The sequence below is a fragment of the Neopsephotus bourkii genome, unplaced genomic scaffold (assembly GCF_033783945.1).
Source record: "Neopsephotus bourkii isolate Nb327-2 ecotype Australia unplaced genomic scaffold, CSIRO-AGI_Nbou_v1 NB_1737, whole genome shotgun sequence".
Taxonomy (NCBI): Eukaryota; Metazoa; Chordata; class Aves; order Psittaciformes; family Psittacidae; genus Neopsephotus; species Neopsephotus bourkii.
Genome location: NW_026902211.1, coordinates 369269 through 392084, shown reverse-complemented (window position 1 = coordinate 392084; position 22816 = coordinate 369269). Strand labels below are relative to the sequence as shown.

General features: G+C 50.6%; 1 protein-coding gene across 1 annotated transcript in view; it reads left to right on the top strand.

Moving 5' to 3' along the window:
- PTPRT (protein tyrosine phosphatase receptor type T) overlaps positions 1 to 10524 on the top strand; it is a 548712-nt gene extending 538188 nt beyond the window's left edge. Inside the window, exon 35 of the transcript XR_009728966.1 lies at positions 10515 to 10524. The gene's annotated coding sequence lies outside the window, so the exon portion shown is untranslated. The remainder of the gene's footprint in view (positions 1 to 10514) is intronic.
- Positions 10525 to 22816: the final 12292 nt, after the last annotated feature.

Here is a 22816-nt window from a genome sequence, read left to right as displayed (position 1 = left end):
GAACACTGCCAGGGATGGGGCAGCCACAGCTTCTCTGGGCACCCTGTGCCAGCACCTCAGCACCCTCACAGGGAAGAGCTTCTGCCTAAGAGCTCATCTCAGTCTCCCCTCTGGCAAGTTCAAGCCATTCCCCTTGTCCTGTCCCTACAGACCCTTGTCCCAAGCCCCTCTCCAGGTTTCCTGCAGCCCCTTTAGGCACTGGAGCTGCTCTAAGGTCTTCTGTTAAGGAACCTTCCCCGAGCTGCACCAGCCCAGCCTGGCTCCAGAGCAGAGCTGCTCCAGCCCTCGGAGCATCTCCATGACCTCCTCTGGACTCACTTGAGCATTGCCATTATACTGGAGGGCCATAGACCTTCTGCCTATCCTTGAACAAGCTGAACTTGCATCTGAGTTGCATCTGCTGTAAAGTGAAGAATTACCCCTGAGGCGTAGCCGGACGCCGGACTTGCAGATGGCCCCAGCTCTTAACTCCATGGAGGATCTGGATGCTCACCCTGGGTGGATCAGGCTATGAACCCAAGACAGATGGGCCACTGGGGCTGTGCCTGTCCCCCACGTTCCTGCTTTGTAAAGAGTCACCTAATGACTGAACCTGGGGAGACAAAGTAACCCAAAGATCTTAAAAGGATCTTGTCACCTTCCACTGCAGCAGATGAGATTTGCAATGCAGCCTGTCCATAACAGCAAGAAGGATATGCAGATTTGAGTTGTGGGATGCTGCAGGCTGCTGTTCCCAGGACAGCTGAGCCAAGTTAACTGTTAACATAGCTCCTGTACTTCAATTTATGCTGCAGAATGAATGCTGTTCTCATGGGCTGCAATGAGGTTGTAACATGCTTAAATACCTCATTAATGAGGGCTCTGTAAGTACCACAGAGACAAACAAGATTTGAGAGGGGCACAAGCTTTTGTGCTTTCCCCCTTTTCACGGGGGAGCATTTCAACTCACTGTCCAATTTGCAATTGCTAATAGTAAATTTGCACATGGAGAAGGGTTTGCTAGAACAGTTTTTGCCTCTGTCTTAATTGTTTTTAAACTTTGCATCTTGGGAAGAATTAGCCATCATGCTGGTCTTATAGGCTCTGGTTTGTTTCAGATTTTATTCCCATAATATCCCATATGTTTCTATTGTCTTCAGGGGAGCAGAGCCAAGTCATCCTCTGACTAAGACCAGCTAACTGACAGAGCACATCAATCTACTGGGCAAAGCATTTGCAGGCTGTTGTAGAGGTTAAGACAAACTTCCCCAGTGGGGAAGATTATATCAGGAATGAATGTAAATCTTGGTAACGTGATTATTTGTATTCTTTTGAACTATACACATATGAACTATTGATTTTCTCAGGGCTTTTTTATTCTGCAGTGAGGAGGAGTGAGGAGACGAGGATAGGAGGATGTCTGATTAAGACTACTAAGGCCAGGTCTTTGCATGGAGACATTCCTTCAAGCCTTGACAGTTGCCATGGTTTAAACCTGCCCAGAAACTGAGCCCCACACAGGCACTTGCTCACTCCTCCCTGGTGGGATGCAGGAGAGAACTGGAAGGGTAAAGGTGAGAAACTCCTGGGTTGATCTAAAGACAGATTAATGGGGAAAGTAAAAGCCACAGACATGTAAGCAAGGAAAAACAAGGAATTCACAGAATCTAAGACTGGTCTGTGTTGGAAGGAACCTTAATGCTCATCCAGTTCCAACCCCCTGCCACAGGCAGGGGCGACTTCCACCAGACCAGGTTGCTCCAAGCCCGTTGAAGGAAGAATTGCATCAAGGAAAAGGGATTTTGCCCATTTAAAGGCACTAAAATCCGTGATATCCTGTGACTAAAAGGTAATGGAGGTAAAATAGAGATGATATTTAAGGCAGTCAGACTGACTGTGTGTCCTTAAATGTGAGACAAAGGGGTGGACCTTATAAAGATCTGCTCTATAATGGCTGCATAAAACTTCTGAGGTAGTTAAGCTGTTGTGCCTAAAACTAACACTGGCTTTGGTTTTAAAGTGCTCCTTTAAATCCTCCTACTCAGGGAAATAGCATAGAAATATCCCAACACATCTGCACAACTTGGCCACTGCTTTTTGAGGGAGGTATTTCAAGGTGTTGGTCCCTAAACTGCTTTCCCCTAGCATTTCACAGTTTGGGTGGTTTAGGATTCAGGCAATGTCCACCAGATCAGAGAAAGGCCAAGAACTGGAGGCATTTGTGTGTGGTGGAAGCAGAGCCTGGATCAGAGCCCCACTCACTGCAGCACTGTTAGAGCCATCCCTTTACTCTGGCTTCCACAAAAGCCTCTCAACTAATTTCCTTCAAGGGAGACTGGTTCCCTATCCATTACTGTACTGTAGGCTTACAATCCCAAGCAAGCTCCTAAAAATAGAGCCACTACCTACCATCTGTGCCCTTCTAATGTCAGTAAAAGCAGTGCACAAAGTGCTTTAAATCAGACTCTCATTGCTGGAATAAGACGGATCACCCCTCTCTGGTCAAAAGCCACAGATGGCAGATGTTCATTTTTATTCCCTTTGGCCATCATCAGTGGCAGATTCAGAGCTGCTACAAAAGCACCAAGGCTCTGCACCAGCTCTTACCTCTGGGAAATCCTGGCTGTCTGCTCTTCTTCATTCTCTTGAAGGAATCTTTAATCTTCCCAATGTTCCCTTCAGGGTCTCTGTTCCAAAGCCACAGCTAGAAGAATGTCTTCACAGAGCCTCAAATTCAATGTAACCTAAAGGCATGGAGTGAAAAAGTGAATGTGAAGGTTTGGGTTTGCTTTTGTGGTTGTTTTAAAACTAACACCAACTCTACCATTAAATCGAAGTGATTCCGCTCCCAGCTTCCCCACCCATGAACAGACCTAATCTGCTCATTCCTTTGAACAACAAAGCCAAGCAGTCCTGTGCTCCCTCCCCTCCTCAGCCTTTTTTTCCCCTCAACAAACTTCCTCATTGCAACAGAAGAACCAACAATGGACACACTGAAACTATGGGTTTGCAGTAGGTCATACAGTATGTATGGTAGCTGGCACTTCCCATCCACTTCACCTACCTTTAGTCTGCTCATTGCTATGACTTATCCATGATAGGCTTCATAAAACCATGGCTTTCAAAGGATCTCCAGCTTCCTTTGACTGAAGCTTGTATGGCCCTGATGAAAGGGAACCCAGAGCCATGGCTGGTTCTGTGGTTCTCTGGCCCTTAGGATCTCAAATGCAATGTAAGAGAGAGGGCCTGTGAGGTCCAAGACCTTGAAAGCACTTAAGCACACCTTGCATGCACTTCCCTGAACAAGATCCTCTTCCCTTCCCAACAAATCTAGCTTTAGCATGCCCAAGACAGACATCAAATATGGAATGATGTGTCTTTTTTATCATGTTGAGGGGAGGCAAAGGAAACATAGTCAAGGACTAAGTTAAAGTAGAGGATGAGAAGATGGAGAAATGTTCAAGCTAGCTAGGGAAGGACAAGCCTGAAACAGAACCAAGTTTCTAACCAGACCTTTGGAGACATCTGAGGTGAGATGGGAATCAGCAGAGATTTCATTACTCACAAATCCCTCCAGATGCCTTAAATAATTCATAGCAAATGCTGGGACATAAAGACAAGGTGTCCCATTAGGAGGCACATTGTATTGGGTTTGTTCATTAGGGTGAGTCACACAGAACACATTATTACATAAAGCAGGATGTCTCACTAATTACATCAGTCTGGGGGCTACAATGAGCAGTGCCTGAACAGCTCTGAGGGACTCAGTCCTTGTTACTGATGTTCCAGAAAGTCCCCCATCACTCCCTCGAGGTCTGGCTCCAAGCACTCTGCCCGTGGGTGCCAACATGTGTTTCTCCAGCAATGTCACCTCTCCCATGTACTTCCCCATGAGGACACGAGTCTTCTTGTGCTCACCCCACACAAGCAGGGCACAGCTCCAGCCGGGCACCTAGCTCTGACATCAGTGAGGGAAAACCCTTCCCTGAGCTGAGCTCCTGCAGCTGCCATCAACTGACAATATGACAGAGTAAAGGAGGAACATCTATCACTGTTACATCTGGAATAACAAGGCAGTGCTGCACCATGGCTTTCAGAGCGAGGGGAACTAAAGCATTTCATTGGCAGCTGCCAGCATTTGCTCCTACAGGCATGCAGTAGCTGTGTCTGCAGATGGAGGGGAGACCCCCAGACCCCACATTTCCACACTGTACCTCTGCAAACATTCACCAGGGCCAGCCCTAATTGCATGGACAATGGTGCAAACAGGTACCCAAAAGGGAAGAATTTGAATTTCATGAAGAAAATAGAGGTTTAGCTTCTCTTTGCCACACAGATGTTGCAGGGCATGAGGAGAGTGCCCAGGTTTCTAAGGCTTAAGTTGTTTTTGTAGAGACAGGAGAGAATCCCTCCCAGGGGATGTACCAGCAGTAGCTGGGGAGCTGTAGGCAGGGACAGGCAACCCATCCCATCTGTGCTGCCTCTGCCCACTTTGAGAGCTCAGCAATGTAGCTCCCTCCTACCTTTTTGACAAAAAGAGTTGTTATGGGAGATATACACCACTTCACTCCTCTACAAACTCAGTCTTCAAAAATCTACATCATCCTGTTGAAGCTCACTGCAACCTCAGAGGCATGGGGTTAACTAAATAAATTCCCCAGACCCCCTGCAGCCTCCTTTCTACTGTCCTACAGCTTTCCAGGCAGGACTGTGTCCAGTGATGGATGCTTGGACCCTGCAATGATATGAGACAGATATCAGAAACATGAATAGGAATTAGATTTCATTGTCTGGCAAAGAAGAGGATCATATTAGCCAGGGGAACATCAAGGTCTGCACCAACTCCGGCTTTCTGAATAGCATTGACCTCATGCTCAGTTATATCCAGACTCTATGGACACTACTAAAATATGTACATTACCAAAATAATCCTGCCAGGATACAGTGTTGGTTGCCTGTACAGAATGTGTAGAATTTACTGCTGGGAGAAGGGAAAAGGTCAGGGAACATCCTCACTCTCTACCAGTGAGTCCTTGTGACTGTATCAATATGCAGTAGCAATGACAGGGACAGATGATCCAGAACTTCCTGTATTATTAATATACAGTGAAAGATGAAGCAGCTATTGTGAAGAGTATCTGTTTGCATGTTTAAAATACAGTCTCTAACCTCAATGCACTAATGTTGCTGTATTAAAACACAACTAACCTTTTCAGAAGTCCCACACCGAACAGAACAGAATATATTTGCTGAGTTCAAACACTCTCAAACGTTCCAAGCTTAGAAATAGGACTGTTAAGATCAGGAGAGCAACACAAATCAAAACTGAAGCAGGAAGGTGGGGAGAGAAAATGCAGTGACAAATGCCAATCATAGAATCATAGAATGGTTTGGGTTGGAAAGGACCTTAAGGTCATCCAGTTCCAATCCCCTGTCATGGACAGGGACACCTCACACTAGACCATGTCACCCAAGGCTCTGTCCAAGGTCAGGTACCCCTGTTGAAGCCCACTGCAATCGAAGTGATGTAGAAGGAGAAACAAACAGAAGGGAAGTAGAGATGTGGAGTCAGGGCTCAAGGTGTGCCCAGGCTCCACCAACTCCCCTTCTGTGTGCCAAGGTAGGACTTCAGCTTCAGCCACAGGACACCCAGACTGCGATACAGAGCAATGCGACACCACCCCTCACATGAGCAAGGGAAGGTGCTTCCTCACTCCTTTCTGAGCCTCCATCTCCAGGCATGCACTGTCCACTTACACATGCCTGGCCCAAGAGAAGAATTTCACCCCAGCACTTCACATACCATATTCTTATCCTGTCATTAACATGAAACAAGCCCTGGTCTGGCTTCCTCCCTCGTCCTGAGCTCAGCGTCAGGACAACTAGAATTAATAAGCAGTAAGATCCTCCCTATAGCAGCAGGAGAGCAGGAAGAAAGGATAAAGGGGTTCAAGGACCAAGGGGCTCATTCTCCTCTATGAATCCCTGTACAGTCACATTATGCCTGGTCATGATGTCTAAAGAAAGTGTGAATATGGCAGAGCCAGGCTTTTAAGCTGTGTACTAACCAAATCCCAGAAATACTTTATCCTAAAGTCTTTAACAGGGAGTGACTGAGCAACACGTGTAGAAACTGGCCTTAATGCTTGCAGACAGCAAGGACTCCAGGAGACATGGGCTTCCTTCTGTAACGTTAAGCCTAAATAGAATTATATGGTCTTTAGTTTACCTTGCCATGCAGGCACATTAGGCATGGATTTCTCTAAAGCCAGAACATCATAAGCTACCCGACCAACCCTGTCATTGCAATTTCACAATTTCCCTCTTTTGTGCATCTCTGAGCTCTGACTGCAGTAAAATTCCAACTCCTCAGCCCACAGCCATCTGGAGCAAGGTTCAGACTCAGTCACAAGCATAATGGGACAGGGTATTTCTGGAGAATGGTGGGAAGGTTAATGATAAGTGTGCTTAGATCTCTTTCTGTGTCTCACTGTGACACTCTGGAACCACTAAGTGGAAGTTACTGGGAAAATACCAGCTCTGAGATCTGACAAGAACTGGGGACCACAGACTGCAGTCAGCTATGCAGGGAGAGTCTCCCTAAAAGATCTGCAATCTGAATTATCCCAATTCATCCAGGAGACTGGAGCAGGGCCCAGACCATCTGCAGAGCATCAGAGAGAGATTCCTAGGGACTTTGCAACTCCCAGGTCTGGGCCAGCTCAGCTCTCAAGGGGACAAAACTGGATACTGTTCAAATGGGTTAATTCCAGGTTAAGATTCTCAGGATATGCCAGGGTTAAAAAAGCACAGAGGATGCCTTGTAACCTCCTGTCATCAAGCAAACAGGTGGTACCCGCCACTTTGCACAGCTCAAGTAACACACCATCTTTCCAAGCTGCCCTCCATCTATGGGCTGGATGCTCTGTACTGGCTTCAGCAATGCATGGCATCTCCTTTAACAGCTTCAGCCTCTGAGAACCTTCTTTACCATTCCAGTGCTCTTGCTCTTTCTGCTATGGCCCTGCCTTACAAGGCTACATCTCTCCAGCACTCCACAAGGCAGAGACTAGGAAAGAGAAAGGGAAGAGAGATGATAATGCCATCACTAGTAGGTGTTTGAAGCCTGTATCAGACAGGCTGTTTATTTCTGCTGGGCTTAGCTGGAGGTGTTTGGATGCTTTTATATGACTTGACATCCACCCCTCAAATAATCAAGCCTCCATCCCTGAAAAGGCCAGAGACAGACAGATAATTCTGGGATGCTATTTCTAGTGATGTCCAGCAGACACCACAGGGAAGGAGAACAGCTGCAGCTCAGGCAGCCTCGCAAGCTGTTGCTGTCCTGGCTGTTCCAGGCAATGCCTGTCAGGTCCGAGCGAGCCGGACTCTGGTAATGGAGCAAAGCTGTTGTTTGTTAGCCCCTCGCGGTCTCTTGACTTTTCATCTTGATTAAAGACTATGCTGAGCGATGGAATCAGCAAAGCAGGAACCTTCATCCGTCCGCCATGCCTGAAAACCAGTTGCCTGCACACGTGCTCATCCTCAGGGCTACCAATTAGTGGCACCAGCTGCCAGCCTGGATGCCAGGGCCAGCAGCTATTACTGCACACACCATTAGCTTTCAAAAGCATTTGGACCTTCTCAACATGTTAGAGTCTGTGTGACTGATGCACGCTACAGCCATATGTGGCTCGCTGTCCTTTCTGTCAACCACTTTTTATCCAGAGATGTGTTGATTTATCAGAGCAATCTAGGTGGAGCAGCTCGTGAAAGCTTCTTACCAAGAGGATTCAGTACCCGTATTCAGTTAAATAGTTGTTATCTGCTTTAGCTAACTTCTTTGGTATCTCTTGAGTTAAGAATGGCAAACGGTTGTGTAAAAGGTTGAATATCTGCACTCTATTTTTAGCCCTGTCATTTGGCCAGTTAGTGGTTCCAGGGATATAATTTCATTTCTTTATGCTTCAGTGACCCCATCTGTAAGATGGTGATGATGAGTCTGTAGCATAGGGTTTGGACATCTATGCTTGTAAAAAATACAATAAAGCTCAGAATTACCATTTGCTGCCTAAAGCGAGGGTGGAGAGGAAGCCCCATGGGCCTTTGCATGTTCTGCAGCAGTACCTGCACGGATTCTTCTTGCAAATCCTGTCCTGCCAGGGCATCAGACCTGGTTTCTGCCTCCTGAGCTCAGCAATCACTGTTCCGTGCAGGTTAGGCTCACTGGGGGTTGCTGTTGTTGCTGGGTCTCCAGCAGAGGTGGTACCAGCAAGCCATGAAGGCTGTCTCTCGAGATAATGACTGAGGGTGCTTTCATTATGCACTCTGGGGGCAATGAATCCCACAAAAATTGGCTGATACACAGCAAGAGGGATGGAGCCATTCACTTCAGCTTGTTTCCCTCACACTGCCTTCATTTCCCCACTCACAATCACAGCTCAATGCTGGGTAAATCATGAGCTACTCACCCCCCTTTCCACTGTTACTTGGGTCAACCAGCAGATCGCCACTCCCCTTCAGACTCATCCCACTTCTCAGCCTTGTCTCAGCCAGCATCCAGGAGGAACTGTGCCATGCAGGACCTGCTCTCTGTGAAAATCAAAAGTTAGACTGGAGTTACCTGGGCATAGTTACCAGTGCAAGTGCCAGGAGAGCCAGAAGATGAGGCTGTTTGCTATGAGTCTTGGGCAAACACAGGAGAAGCATGTCCATCAGGAGACCACCTGTGTACCCAATCATTAAGCCTGACCTACAGAGATGAGCCAGGTGGCAAACCAGAGCAAATCAAGCTAGAAGCCAGCTTGTCTCCCCAGCCTAGCTGATCTCACCGCAATGTGGCCACAGGGAGATCCTCTCATTTCTTTCCCAGCTTTCTGTTTAAAGCAGACCTGTCATGGAATTTGGAGTTCAAATACAAGATTTCTTTTAAAATCTCTAAAAGCCACTTTATAATGTGAAGTTCTGATGAAATTTCCCAGCCTTCCTCCTTTATATAGCTGGTAAACAACAGCAAAAGTATTTTATCACTTTTAAAACTATTTTAACATTATGCCCCTTTCCTGGATTGCTGACATAAAAACATTGAATCAGTGTTGTTCTAAGCTGGTCTTTTTAACCTGAGTGTGGTGGATTTTTCAGGCTCAGGACAGTTCTTTTGCCATTTGAAATGACTCTTCCCTGAGTAAGGACACATTCTTCTACTTACCCAGATGGTCTCTTCTCCAAGCTAGAATAATAGATTCAAATTTACCCAATGGCTTTCATGACTCAGATTTCCCACAACTGGATGGTTTCTAACTGTCCTCTGCTACTGTTCAGACATTAAGGCAACACTCACTGGCTCACAACCTCTAACGCTGAAGCTCATCAGTGGAGGAAAATGGCTATGGGCTCAGGGAGAGGCTTTCAGCTGGCTTAGCTTATCACACAGCAATTCTAGAGCAGCTTTACATTCACATAACTCATGGTCTACAGCTTGGTCTATGGCAGCCCTGGAGAGAAACCACGGCTTTGAGAAACTGCTTCCAAGTTTTGTTTCTTCTGGGGATGAAGGGGATGTCCTGAAAGCAGTCATTTCAATCTGATCAGACAGATGAAAACCCACACTTTCACTCCACCTCAAACCTCCATCCCCTGAATATTTCTCATCAAATTACATATTCAATCCAACAACAAACTCATTCAGCAACCACGAACACAGCAACTTCACTGTATAGATAGATGATTTTCTGGTTTGGATTACAGGAGAGAAATACAAATCCTTCCATAATGATGGTTCATCACCTGCCTGGATCACTTCAAGGCAACAGGCAGTGTTTTAAATAGCATATAAGTGATCCAGGTGCCCTCATCACTGCTGTTCACTGAGATCTGAGCTCCTGCAATACATAGGTCCTGGTAAAAATGCCACCAGTGGCTTCCAACTCACAGGATTCCTTCTGGAGCAAAGGCATTTTTGGCGAAAAGCATCCAAATTAATGATACTGACATTCAAGAAATCCTTTGGAATTGCTGGCAGGCTTGAATGGTGGCTCATCATAGCCTGGAGCAGCTGGAAGCCAGATGCAGAAGCAGGTGAAGGAGGATGAACTGAGATTGTTCAGAGAGGAAGGGGCGAGAGGTTAGATAGGTGTTGAAGCTGCTTAAGTAAGCTGTTAGGTTGAAGGCAGAAGTGAACTGAGCTACAGGATACTGTCCTGCCACCATGTTCCACAGACTATTCCCAGCTACCACAGAAATGACAGGCTATTTGAAACCATTACTCTGCCCCAGCCCAGCCCCCACAGGGCACCAAATGCACCACATTCACGCAAGAACATGGCTCCATGAAGAACAATGACCAACAAAGTCTTGCTGCAGTAGCCAAACACTGATGATGGGGCACAAATTACTGCAGCCAGTTTGGCTGTTCCTAAATGCAGACAAGCCCTGAAATGGCTAGAAACAGAAACCCAAATGAATAAAAGATGCTGAACGTAAGAAAACTAAGCCCCTTGCCATGAAAGACAAAACAGGAAGGAAAGATTAGCAAGGACAAACAGGTAAGCAATTAACTACAGAGTAAATGAACTCTCCAACCATGTACATAAGCAGACAAGGAATATTCTAAACATAAACCATCAGTTTCAATAGCAAAGTTGACAAAATTCCCTTACATCATTCCTGGCTCAAGCAATAAAGTTCTGCTTGAATGTGTCAAGATGCAGCTATGGGGAGCACCATGATCATCAAAGCCCTTGAATCAGGGCTCCGTTGGGAAGATTACTCCTGTCCATAGGACCCTGGTGTCATTAGCCACAAAAGCCACGAGATAAAGAAAACAAAGCACTTCCAAGGGCTGAGCACTCCCTTAGTAAACTGGTGCCATGGTTTGAGACATACAGGGGCAGTTTTGTAGATTTGAATCTTCAGAAAGCTGTGAAAATCCACTAAAAAAAAAAAAAAAAAGTGCTTTAAATAAATGAATAACCCAGAAATTAAGAAAAGCCCCAGAAATTTTCTAGTTGGAAGAAAAACCACTCTCCACAGCTCTTCAGTGCCTCCGCTCCTCAATTACAAAGCAAGACACTGTACAACATGTCTGGGATACAATTAAATATATATATATTAAGGAAGTCCACTCATGACCAAGAAGCAGAGGTAGGACAGAGAAGTACAGCAGTGAACCTGATCCCACACAGGGTCTGTGATGAAAACCCCATGAAGAGAACAGGGAGAAACACTGCAGGGTTGTCCAAGCACTGAGCAAAGCAGAACTTCATCAGAAAAAATCTGTGGTGTCACTGTATGTACAACTGCACTAACTAATTTAAAGTCCTGCACAGAATGTTAAGTGAGGCATTTCCAAACATCTGAAGGCAGATTTGATTCCCAACATCACTTGTATAGGGCTCCTTAGAGTTATGTATATGTTATGTTGAGTTGTTACCATTTTTAAGGAGTAAAATGGTAAGTCAAAGTTACTTTTTCCCCCTGAAATTCCATGCTGAGACTGTGGAGAGCTCTGGTGCCTGCCTTTTACATCTGAGTAACAAAACCTGGCTGCTTCCTGTAGTGTCCTGTTATGATTTCATCTGAAATGGCAGATAAACATGGAATTAAGTGGAAATGAAAGAAGCTGGTCCAAAGGTTGCCTGAGAGTACCTGAGCCTTGCTGGGTACAAGGGGCTGATGCTGCCTTTTGTCACCATCCTTCCTTGCTGGGGCTGGTGTTCCTGCCCTCACCTGAAGCAGAGGAGATGCCAGGTGATGACAACCTACCTGATGGATAAAGGACAATAAGCACATGGCACCTGCATTAAAACCACAGTAAGGGTGAAGTGAGGTAGGATGCACCCAGGAAAGCCCCCAATGATATTATGAGATGGTGGGAAACCTGCCTGCAGTCCCCTGATGAATGGGTTGTTTTTTCCACAGCATCAGCAGCAAAAGCAAAGCAAACCAAACCAACTAAATTGGGTTTTATTAGCTGAAAGCAAATATTTTCTTCCCTGTTGCTTCACAGCCTAAGGAGAAGCATGTGGGTTTTGTCAATACGCCTGAGGAAAATTTAAGGCTTTCAACATCAATGTGTCGTTTCCCATAACATCCCATCAGTGGGGCAAGTCCTACAAACAAGCTTTCAAGCCCTTAATATGTTTCACAGTGCATTTTGCTGTCTCTGACACAGCTTCCCAGGCTGCTTGCTCAGGCTCCAGGCTGCTGGTTGCAGACTGAACGAGCAGTGGCTGGGACCATCTCAGCAATGGCAATCCTAAGGCTGCTGCTACCAAGACAAGTCCACGCACATCACTGTCAGATCTGTGTTCCCCTCTCCAGGGCCAGGGTGCCACACTGCCATGCTCACTTACATCCTGCCTCCCACCCACCAAGGGGTGGTGGGTCAGGGCAAAACCACACCACCACGTAGGCAACCTGAACTGGGGGTGCTGTGAGCATTGGAGCTCCTGTTGGGACACCAGGAGATCTGCAGGAAAGGCCAAAATACCATCTGGTATATGAAATACAGGCATTTTCCCCAGTAATCCAAATACTGTTGCATTTCTTTGTTGTGACAAAAGGGGTTTTTTCATGCTGTAGAGCTTGCTGGGTTTAATGCTAACATTGTAAGATGAGATTTGGCTCAGGCTCCCAGGCTTGTACACTGTGGGTTTTGGGAATCAGCAAGGTTTGAACTGTGAGACATGTGTGCTGGGGTGGTGATGCTACTGCAGGGCATTGCTCTAACAAGTTTCTGAGCAGCACATCAAGGGTTGCTGCAGTCTCACATAACTCAGTGGTCCTGAGGCCACCCTGAGTGATCCTGGGGATGGAGCCACCACATGAGGGACCAGACCCTGGCCTCAGCTAGACCAAGCAAACCACATCCATTGAAGCAACACTTGCTCCATCCCTACCTGAGTTTGGCCTGGAAATATTCATAATCCAGATGACAGCTTTGTCTCTTAGGCTAGGGACAAAACACTGGGAATACATGGCTTCTCTATAATGACTTTGGCAAACCAGGTAATTGCATGCCAGTCCTGCAGGTTTCATGAGTCTGCCTTTGTCCATGGCAGATTGATGCTGCTTCTGCCTCTGAAGTGGCTGCATGCCAGCACTATCCATCTCTTCCTGTCCTCTTGGCTGCACAGTCCAGGTTTTTAATGGACATGGCCTGGACACATTCAAGAGGTGGCTGGTGGGAAGAGCGAAGCTGCATCTCTGAACATACTGAAGAATGACCAAGCATTAGACAGTCTCCTAGACACTTGTCTTTCTAAGGTCAAAGGTAGAGAGGCACGTTATCACCATGACAGACTGAGAGAGATCATTAGTATGTATGAAGATAAGCTGAGGAAGTTGGGGCTGTTCAGCCTGGAGAAGAGAAGCTGCGTGGAGACCTCAGAGCAGCTTCCAGTGTCTGAAGGGGGGCTATGGGGATGCTGGGGAAGGGACTCTTCATTAGGGACTGTAGTGATAGGACAAGGGGCAACAGGTTCAAACTTAAACAGGGGAAGTTTAGATTGGATGTAAGGAAGAAGCTCTTTACCGTGAGGGTGCTGAGGCACTGGAATGGGCTGCCCAGGGAGGTTGTGAATGCTCCATCCCTGGCAGTGTTCAAGGTCAGGTTGGACAGAGCTTTGGGTGATATGGTTTAGAGCGAGGTGTCCCTGCCCATGGCATGGAGGGTGGAACTTGATGATCTTAAGGTCCTTTCCAACCCGAACTATTCTGTGATTCTATGGATTTAATCCCCAAATATTCTCTACATCTTAAAATATGATGCCTGAAAGGAAGACCCTGCTGCCCTGAAAGCAGAGCTCAGCAGAGCTCAGAGTGGCAGAGTGATGAAGGTGGCTTTCATCATTCTACTCTTCTTCATTAAACTGTGGTGAGTGAACAAATAAATGAGCTACCAAGGCCTTTCCTGCAGTTCAGCCTGGAAGTGCTTTTGGGACAGGCAAGGTTATGTTTTCACAGCTCCTGCATTTAAATTCCTTCTTTTTGCATCTGGGATTTGTGATCGGAGTTTTATTCTCACAAACATTTCCTACAGCTTTCGAACACTTCCAAATTACTGCTCCTCATTTCTGCCTGAAATGAACCGAAGCTTTGGTGAACATCAAGAATTCAGGAACTTCCAGTGAAAATAAAAAGCTGGAAATCAGCTTTAAAATATAAAAACAAAACCAAAACCATAAAATGAAAGAAAAAATCCGGGGGTAGGAACTAATCTGATTTCATCTTAACCTTCTCAAGTGGAGAACATTCAGTAACCTTCAGAGCTCAGAACATTCTGTTCATCCCTCCACGTCCTCTCCAGTGGCGTTTGCAAATGACACAAGCACTGGGCTATGATCTGGCTGTGTACCAGCCTGGCACACCCGCTCCCAGTTTTCTCTGGAGCAAGTTCAAGCACAATTTGTTCATGCTGGTGTCCATCCGTCATCACATGTGTCAGATGAGCCTTGCTCAGCTGGAGTGGGGAGCAAGGAGACAGAAGGTCACCTTCTGCACAGGACCTGTTCTCCAGGAGGCAGGAGAGAGCAGGAGGAAGCTATGTTTTCATCTACCTGACAGAACTGAATGCCTTTTCCCCCTTTCCCTTCGCATTTCATTCCCCACACTAGCAGCAGAGCTCAGTGCCTCCGGTAGTGCTGAGGCACGGAGCTGAGGTGTGCCCTGGCCCACCCCACCACAAGCTGGCATGGCTTCCATAGTGTGCCCACAGCAGGTGTGCTCAGCGGGAACGGGAACACAGGCTCCATGGCTGCTGTAGCCTGTGACAGACGCTGAGCTCAGGTGCAGGCACCAGCCTTCAGCAGCTCAGCAGTGCAGAGCCTGAGCTCTCCGAAACAGCAATTCTGGGAGATCAGTCGGGTGGCTGCAGCACACCATGCTGCCCAATGAGGCAGCGCAGTGCCTGCATGGTGGGGCAGAGAGGGTGCTGACGACCCTGCTGACTGCTCAAGAGCACCGGCCTGACTCCCAGGCACCTGGCAGGCTGTGGTCTGGAAAGCACTGCAGAGCTTCCATCCCACCAAGGACCAACATGTCTGATCCTGGGGAAAGGCTTGCCATGCTCCAAGAAAGCCACGGTCCAAGGCATGTCCTGGAGCACGAAACTCACAGGTCCTGAAGCAAGAAACTCGCAGGTCCAACTACCACTTGCTTAGGGAGAAGTTTGGACAGCAGAGGAAAACACTAAGTGTGGTGTGACTGCTGCCCACACAAGATTTAACTTCTGTGCCATTGTGCAAGCCTGCTTGGCTTGGGAGGGAGACAGAAAAGTGGCTGGAGAGGGAAGAGAAGCCAGAGCATCCATCTCCATACGGATCTTATCCTTACTGCAGAAAGGACCACAAGCACCTTTTTATCCTTGAGGTTTATTTTGTTAGTGTTTCTGTATCTGACACCAGTCAAAAGGCATTCTGGGAGAAAAATAATTGGTACTTTTAGTGTTTTATAAAAGGGGATGTAGAAAAGATTGGAGATTTATTTCCCATTAGATTGTGACAGATGGGGAGGAAGGGGGCACAGAAAAACCCGATGATTTGATGTACAAGCACAGCTGAAATGTAGAAAACGCAGAAATCCAATTGAGACAGGCTGAACGTTTGCCAGTGCAATGTGACTCCACAGGGTCCAACTTCTTGCCATGGAGGGTGTCCGAGCCCTGGCACGGGCTGCCCAAGGGGGGCTGCGGAGTTTCCCTCTGTGGAGACATTCAAAACCCACCATGGGCATGTTCTGCGCAACCTGCTCTGGGCGGCCCAGCCCCGGCAGGGGTTGGAGTATGTGGCATTTCATCACACGGACTCCAGCTGATGCAGGCTCAAGTGCTCGTTTATTACCACCAAACCTTTTTATCCCCTTCCTCGGTACTTTCCCAACCCGTACATCCGTACAACGTTCAATCTCACTGGCCACTGTGAAACTCTCCAGGTAAACTGTCCACTCACAGTGCTGCAGACCTTTCACAACGCCCACATCATCTGGCCTACAACTGAGGTTCTGCCACAACTACATTCGGGCCTATCCAACCAAAGCTTGCTCTTTTACCTTCCCTGTCCATCAACGTTCCAACTCATTGCGCCAGGGCTTGATAAACACCAAGGCCTCAGAGCTCACTCCCAAACTCTTTTTCATGCAAATCTTATCACCTTCACTCCCCACAGGACTGCACAATCTCCAGAGGGCCCTTCCAAGCCCACCGATGCTCTGATTCTCTAACTTGATGTGTGTCTCTGCTCCAGCTCCTTAATGACCTCAGAGATGCCATTTGGCAGCGGGTATCACCCGCTGATATTGAAGATAATATCAAGAGGATATTGAAGGCAGTGGGATTCATCAGATCAGACAGAGTTTGCTCACATTCCTCACAGCCTTGCCAGCCCCTCTTGCCTTTTTCTGTTTGCAGCTGAAAACACACAACACGAATCATTCTTTCAGATGGCCACAGAACCAAGAAATGAGGCTAAACTGAAGTTACTGCTCAATCTCAATTAGAGCTCCACCACCATTAACTACAGATTTGGGATGGCACGTGGCTTCCTCTCTGCACTGCTGAACCTTCAAGTTCATGGCCAGTGATCCAGAAAGTGCAGTCACTCCCCTGAAAAGGGAAGGCTCTCAGTCCCGAGGAGTTGCCTCGGATGGCATCCTGACCCAAGGGGAGAGTCCCCAGCTGCAGGCTGCTGCTCTGAGGAGGAACAACTCCAAATGGCTGCCCAAGGGGCTCCTTTTATACCCTGGTAGCATCTGAGCTCTGGTCAGATATGATCACAGAATAGGTTGGGTTGGAAGGGACCTTCAAAGCTCATCTAGTCCAGCCCCCTGCAATGAGCACAGGGACATCTTCAACTAGATCAGAGTGCCCAGAACCACATCCAGCCTGGCCTGGAATGGCTGCAGGGATGGGGCATCCACCACCCCTCTGGGCAACCTGTGCACAAAATGTCTTCATTCTGTGCAGCCTGAAGCTCCCCTTTTTAGTTTCAAACCAGGCACTGCTGCGGAGTATCTTGAAGTGAGGTAAAAGACACATCAGTGGCCGCAGCCTCCCAGAGCTGCCGACTCCCATTCCCATCTAGAAGCTCTCAAAAGCATTTTAAATGAGACCAACATCCCCAGCAGGGCCACGTCAATGGGGACACCCCTGGGTAGCAACATTCTGCTCAGCCCATTCGCTCACCCCTACAGCCAAGGCCCTGGGGAGGTGGGTGATTACATCCTTGAATACTCCAAGGAGGTGGAGGAGGCCGTGCTCTCCCTCGGCCTCTACGAGGAGATGGAGGGGGTCAGGCAGGAGGGTCCCGTCATCAGCCCCATGCCTGGGAATCCTGGTGGCACCGGCACAGCCATCACCCCCTGTGGCTTCACCTCTCTGCCACTGCTCAAGGAGCTGCTCACCTCCAGCTACAGTGTCCTTGAGACTGACAAAACTGTTCAGAACCTGGAGGATTGAGCACCATTGGGATGGTGCCCTATGGGCAGTGGGGGGAGATGGAGATGGACCAGTCACCATCCCAACCTGCCAGGGCAGGGATAAAACGTGGGATAAAGCATGGAGGGAGCTAATTGCCCACGCCCCTACAGAACACAGAGCTCCCCTAGGGGACGATGAGAAAGGGTTGTCTGTGTGGGACAGGAGGGGGGCAGGGGTCATGGTGATGACAGCCAGGACTTGCCCAGCAGCATCCCTATGCCTGGGGTCCTTGATGGCAGCTTCAGAGAGGGGAGAACGGTGGCCCCAACCTCCCAGAGCTGCCGACGTCCATCCCTGGCTACGAGCAGCTCAAGAGGCTTTTAGAAGGCACCGATAGCTCCAGCATGGCCGCATCAATGGGGACACCCCTGGGCAGCGACATCTCCCCAGGGCAGAGACGTCCCCTGCAGCTCCTCTGCTGATCCTCACAGCCAAGGCTCTGGGGACAAGGCTGGGGACATTGTGGAGCAGGAAATGGAGAGAAAAAGCCCCAGAGCCAAACTTGAGGGCTGGCCACAAGTTAAAGCCTGTTCAGAAGGGCCCTGTCCACATGGGCTCGTCTTGAGCCTGCTGGGGGCTGCAGTGCAGTAGGGAAATGATGACATTGTCGCCCGCACACAACTGTGCTGGAATGATTCCCATGGTTGGAGTGCTGCAGTGGATGGCTACAGGCTCTTGAGAAGGGACAGGCAAGGGAAAAGAGGTGGTGGGGTTGTGTTGTGTGTCAGGGAGTGCATGGACTGCCGTGAACCAAATGCTGTGAGAGAGAAGCTGAATGAATGTTTGTGGGTAAGGATCAGCAGGACCTTTGCTCTCCTGAAGTCCAGGGCAGTGACTCTGCTGCCCCTGCTCTGCGCTCATCTGACAACCGTTTCATGCCCACGGTGGCCAGGACCATGCCAGGCCCCTGCGTGCTTGTCCACTGGACCCCCAGCCCAGGAGGGCATCTTTCCGAGCTGGCCCAGCGGAGGCTCGGAGGCAAGAAAGTTCTCTTGTCACCAACTTCAGAGCTGGCCCCAAGGAGAGCCCGGCCCTGGGAACGGAGCAAGATTGCAGCCAAAGGCACCTGCACCCCAGCCCCTGAGAGGCGCTGGTGGGGGCCGGGGGAGCCCCGCCCCCACCCCCTTAACCCTTTCTTTTCCCTGCCCAGGAGCAGCTGGGGACAATCAGGGGCGTGGCAGCACCCGGGGAGCCCCAACGTTCCATGGGTGATGGCAAAGAGTCCTTAGCAGCAGGCAGCGGCCAGCACGGGCCATGGCGCTGCCGCCACAGCGGCTCCCAGCGCGCGGCCCCCGGGCCCCCCCGGCGCTGCAGATGCTGCGGGATTTTGTGCTCCCCGAGAGCTTCTACCCGAGAGGTGGGGACCGAGCCGCAGGCGGGGGGATGCTGGGGGCAAGAGCGGAGGTGACCGCGGCCATGGCTCCTGTCTCTCTTTCAGCCTTTGCCAAGCTCTCGAAGCTGCTCACTCGGGTGATGCCCTTCCCGCATCCTGGATACCCCTGGACAGCATGGGCACCCCCGCAGCGCAGGACCCCCCAGCAGGTCTGGCACCCCTGTCTGCTCTGGCACCGCGGCCCCATCGCACCTGCAGCATCCCCAGGGCCGGGTGCTGCGGATGCCAAAACCCTGTCCCCCGGCAGATCCGGCACAGGGGCTCTGCAAGCCCGGGCCGAGCGTCCCTGCCCTCCCCTGGCTGGGTGTGTTCAGTCAGCCCCATCTCCAGGGACGTTCCCAGAGGCTCAGCACGGCTCCCACTCCCCCTCACAGGGCTGCAGAGGGCTCCATTTAAGGGCTTCCTGGAGCCCCAGCTCGTCTTCATGCCCTGGACCAGCCCCAGCCTGCCTGCAGCGGACACCTCCACGCTGGGCTTCGGTGCTGCTGCTGTGCCGGGTGCTGCCCTGCTGGGCCCTGGAGGCTGTGGGTCCCTCCCGGCCTGGGCAGCCCCCGGGACCCCCCAGGGCCCAGTGCAAGTCCTCGAACCCCAGAGCCATCGGGGGAGAGGAGCAGAGGCCCCAGCGGCCCCAGTGCTGCCAGCGCCCAGCCCCGGCAGTGAGCGGACTGAGGAGGTTCCTCAAGACTTTGACATCTGGAGCACGGCCACCTCCTTGGGGACACCCTCTGGCAGCAACAGCCCTGCAGGCAGCGGCAGTCCTGCAAGCAGCCACATCCCATCAAGCCCCTCTGATGAGCAGGGCAGCTGGTTTCTTGGGAGCCCAGATGAGGACACTGGGGCCACCGAGGGGATTCTCCTCGGAGAGGCCCTGCATGTCTTTGGCATGTCCCAGGACATGATGGAGGTGATCCAGGACGTCCCTGGCGATGTCACCACGCCTGGGGACCCTGGAGTCACCAAAGGAAAGGAGGGAGGAGTGGCCCCAGCTGCCCCGCTTGGGGTGAATTTCATCTGTGGGCACGAGAACACCGAGGGGGTGTCTGCGGAGTCCAGCATCTCCGGAACAGCCACCTCCATGGGGACACCCCCTGGGAGCAACAGCCCCTCTGGGGGCCACGTCCCCCCAAGCCCAGCTGCTCAGCGCCACTGCCAGGGCATTGGGGAGCTGGGTTTCATGAGGGAATACGCCAGGGAGGTGGAGGAGGCCGTGCGCTCCCTTGGCCTGTACAAGGAGATGGAGGGGGTCAGGGAGGAGGGTCCCATTCTCAGCCCCTCTGGGGGCCACGTCCTCTCCAGCCCAGTCGCTCACCCCCACTACCAGGGCCTTGTGGAGGAGGAATTTTACAGCTGGGAGTATGCCAGGGAGGTGGAGGAGGCCGTGCGCTCCCTGGAGCTCCACAGAGAGTTGGAGGGGGTCAACCAGGAGGGTCCTGGCAGCAGCCCCATGGCTGGGGAGCCTGGTGGCCTGGGCTCATCCCCACCTGCCAGGGCAGGGAGAAAGAGGGGGGGGAGCCACCTCCCGACTCCCTCCCCCAAGCGCCGGGTTCCCCCGGGGGGGATTAGATGAGAAAAAGTTTAGGATGGGGATGAGGAAAAGTTCTGGGGATTGGAGCAGTGGGGATGGGGGGGTGGGGATGGGGAAGGAGAGTTCTGTGGTGGGGGGTGACATTATTAATAAATTGTTCTATGTTTCATTTAAACCAGTTTGTTCTGCACTGCTCTGGGTCTGGGGAGCGGGAGGGAGCAATGGGGGCACTGGGAAATGGCTCCCAAGAGGTGCCAAAGCCCCGCTGGGCCCCACATAAGAGGTGCCCAGCGCAGAGTCACCGGCAGTGGGGCAGCAGTGGAGGGGGAACCTCCTGTCCCCTTCCCCTGGAGCCAGGACAGACGGGTCCCTGCAGGACCCACGGACATGGCCCCGCGCAGGGGCAGCACCAGGACCCTGGCACAAGGACAGAGCTTGGGGTCAGTCAGGGACGGACACACAAGGTGTGGGCACATCAATGGGGACACCCCTGGGCACCGACATCCCCCGGTGCCTCTGGTGTCCCCAGAGCCAAGGCTTTGGGACAGGGCCGGTGACAGTGCAGGGTCCAAGGAGATGCCTCTCGAGGAGGCCCTGAGGGTCTGCAGGTGCTCGGAGGACACCATCTGGAAGGAGCCCTGTGAGCAGTGGGGGGATGCGGGGATGGAGCTGGCACCGTCCCACCCTGCAGGGGCAGAGAGGCGCAGGGGGAGCAGCTTGCCCAAAGCCCCCCAGCAAGCTCAGGCCCCTCTCAGCCAGCCCAGGGCTGCCAGAGGGCATTAGAAGAGAGCAGAGGGGAGAGGGGATGGGGGCAGTGGGCATGGGGAGGAGGGGGCTGTGCTTGGGCCAGGGGGTGTTTGTGTGGAGCCAACGAGTCCATTTTCTCCTTCCTTTTTCCGTTGTGTTTTGCTGAGTGATGCACGTCACACCCTTAGGGGCCTCAGGAACTCCATGCTTTAGACCTGAACCTAGTCACAATTGTAAAGTGTTCCCGCCCTCTCCTTTGAGTGGAATTCCAGGTCTCCAGAGTTTTTAGGTCTGTTAGAATCCTGCTTGGCTGTGGAGCAAAAGAAGTCAAACCCCTGACACTGAAGGGTGTTGGGGATTGGCAGAACCCCATGCTTTCGCTGGCTGAACCAACATAAAACCTCTCTGTGCAGAAAAACCAACCCAATTCCCTCCATCTCCTTGTACATTTTTATTAGCAGGGGGAAGGTGAAAGGCAGTTGAGGCAGAGATTTTTGGTTAAGCACAGAATCCCAGACTGGTTTGGGTTGGAAGGCACCTTAAAACTCCTCCGGATCCATCCTCTGCCATGGACAGGGACACCTTCCACTAGAGCAGGTTGCTCCAAGCCCCTTGAAGAAAGGATTGCATCAAGGAAGAGGGATTTGTCTCATTGAAAGGCAGTAAAATCTGTGACATCCTGTGACTAAAAGGTAATGGAGGTAAAATAGAGGTGATATTGAAGGCACTGGGATTCATCAGATCAGACAGAGTTTGCTCACATTCCTCACAGCCTTGCCAGCCCCTCTTGCCTTTTTCTGTTTGCAGCTGAAAACGCACAACACGAATCATTCTTTCAGATGGCCACAGAACCAAGAAATGAGGCTAAACTGAAGTTACTGCTCAATCTCAATTAGAGCTCCACCACCATTAACTACAGATTTGGGATGTCACGTGGCTTCCTCTCTGCACTGCTGAACCTTCAAGTTCATGGCCAGTGATCCAGAAAGTGCAGTCACTCCCCTGAAAAGGGAAGGCTCTCAGTCCCGAGGAGTTGCCTCGGATGCCATCCTGACCCAAGGGGAGAGTACCCCCAGCTGCAGGCTGCCTGCTCTGAGGGTGAACAACTCCCAAATGGCTGCCCGAGGGGCTCCTTTTATACCCTGGTAGCATCTGAGCTCTGGTCAGATATGATCACAGAATAGGTTGGGTTGGAAGGGACCTTCAAAGCTCATCTAGTCCAGCCCCCTGCAGTGAGCACAGAGACATCTTCAACTAGATCAGAGTGCCCAGAACCACATCCAGCCTGGCCTGGAATGGCTTCAGGGATGGGGCATCCACCACCCCTCTGGGCAACCTGTGGACAAAATGTCTTCATTCTGTGCAGCCTGAAGCTCCCCTTTTTAGTTTCAAACCAGGCACTGCTGCGGAGTATCTTGAAGTGAGGTAAAAGACACATCAGAGGCCCGGCTGGTGCTCGCGGTCCCTTTGGAAAACACCACAGCACAAAGCATGGGGGCAAAGCCCCACTCCACTCTTAGCAGACCCTGTGGGTGCAGCTGGCCTGGCCTTTGGCAGGCTCTGAGTTCATCTTTCAGAATATTGAGGGCTTCCATAAGCTGTGGAGTCCAGCCCCATTCCTCATTCTTCCAAGGAAAACCATGCCATGGGCAAGCAATTGCCAAAACCCCTGGCCTGTGTTTTCTCCAGGAACCTCATG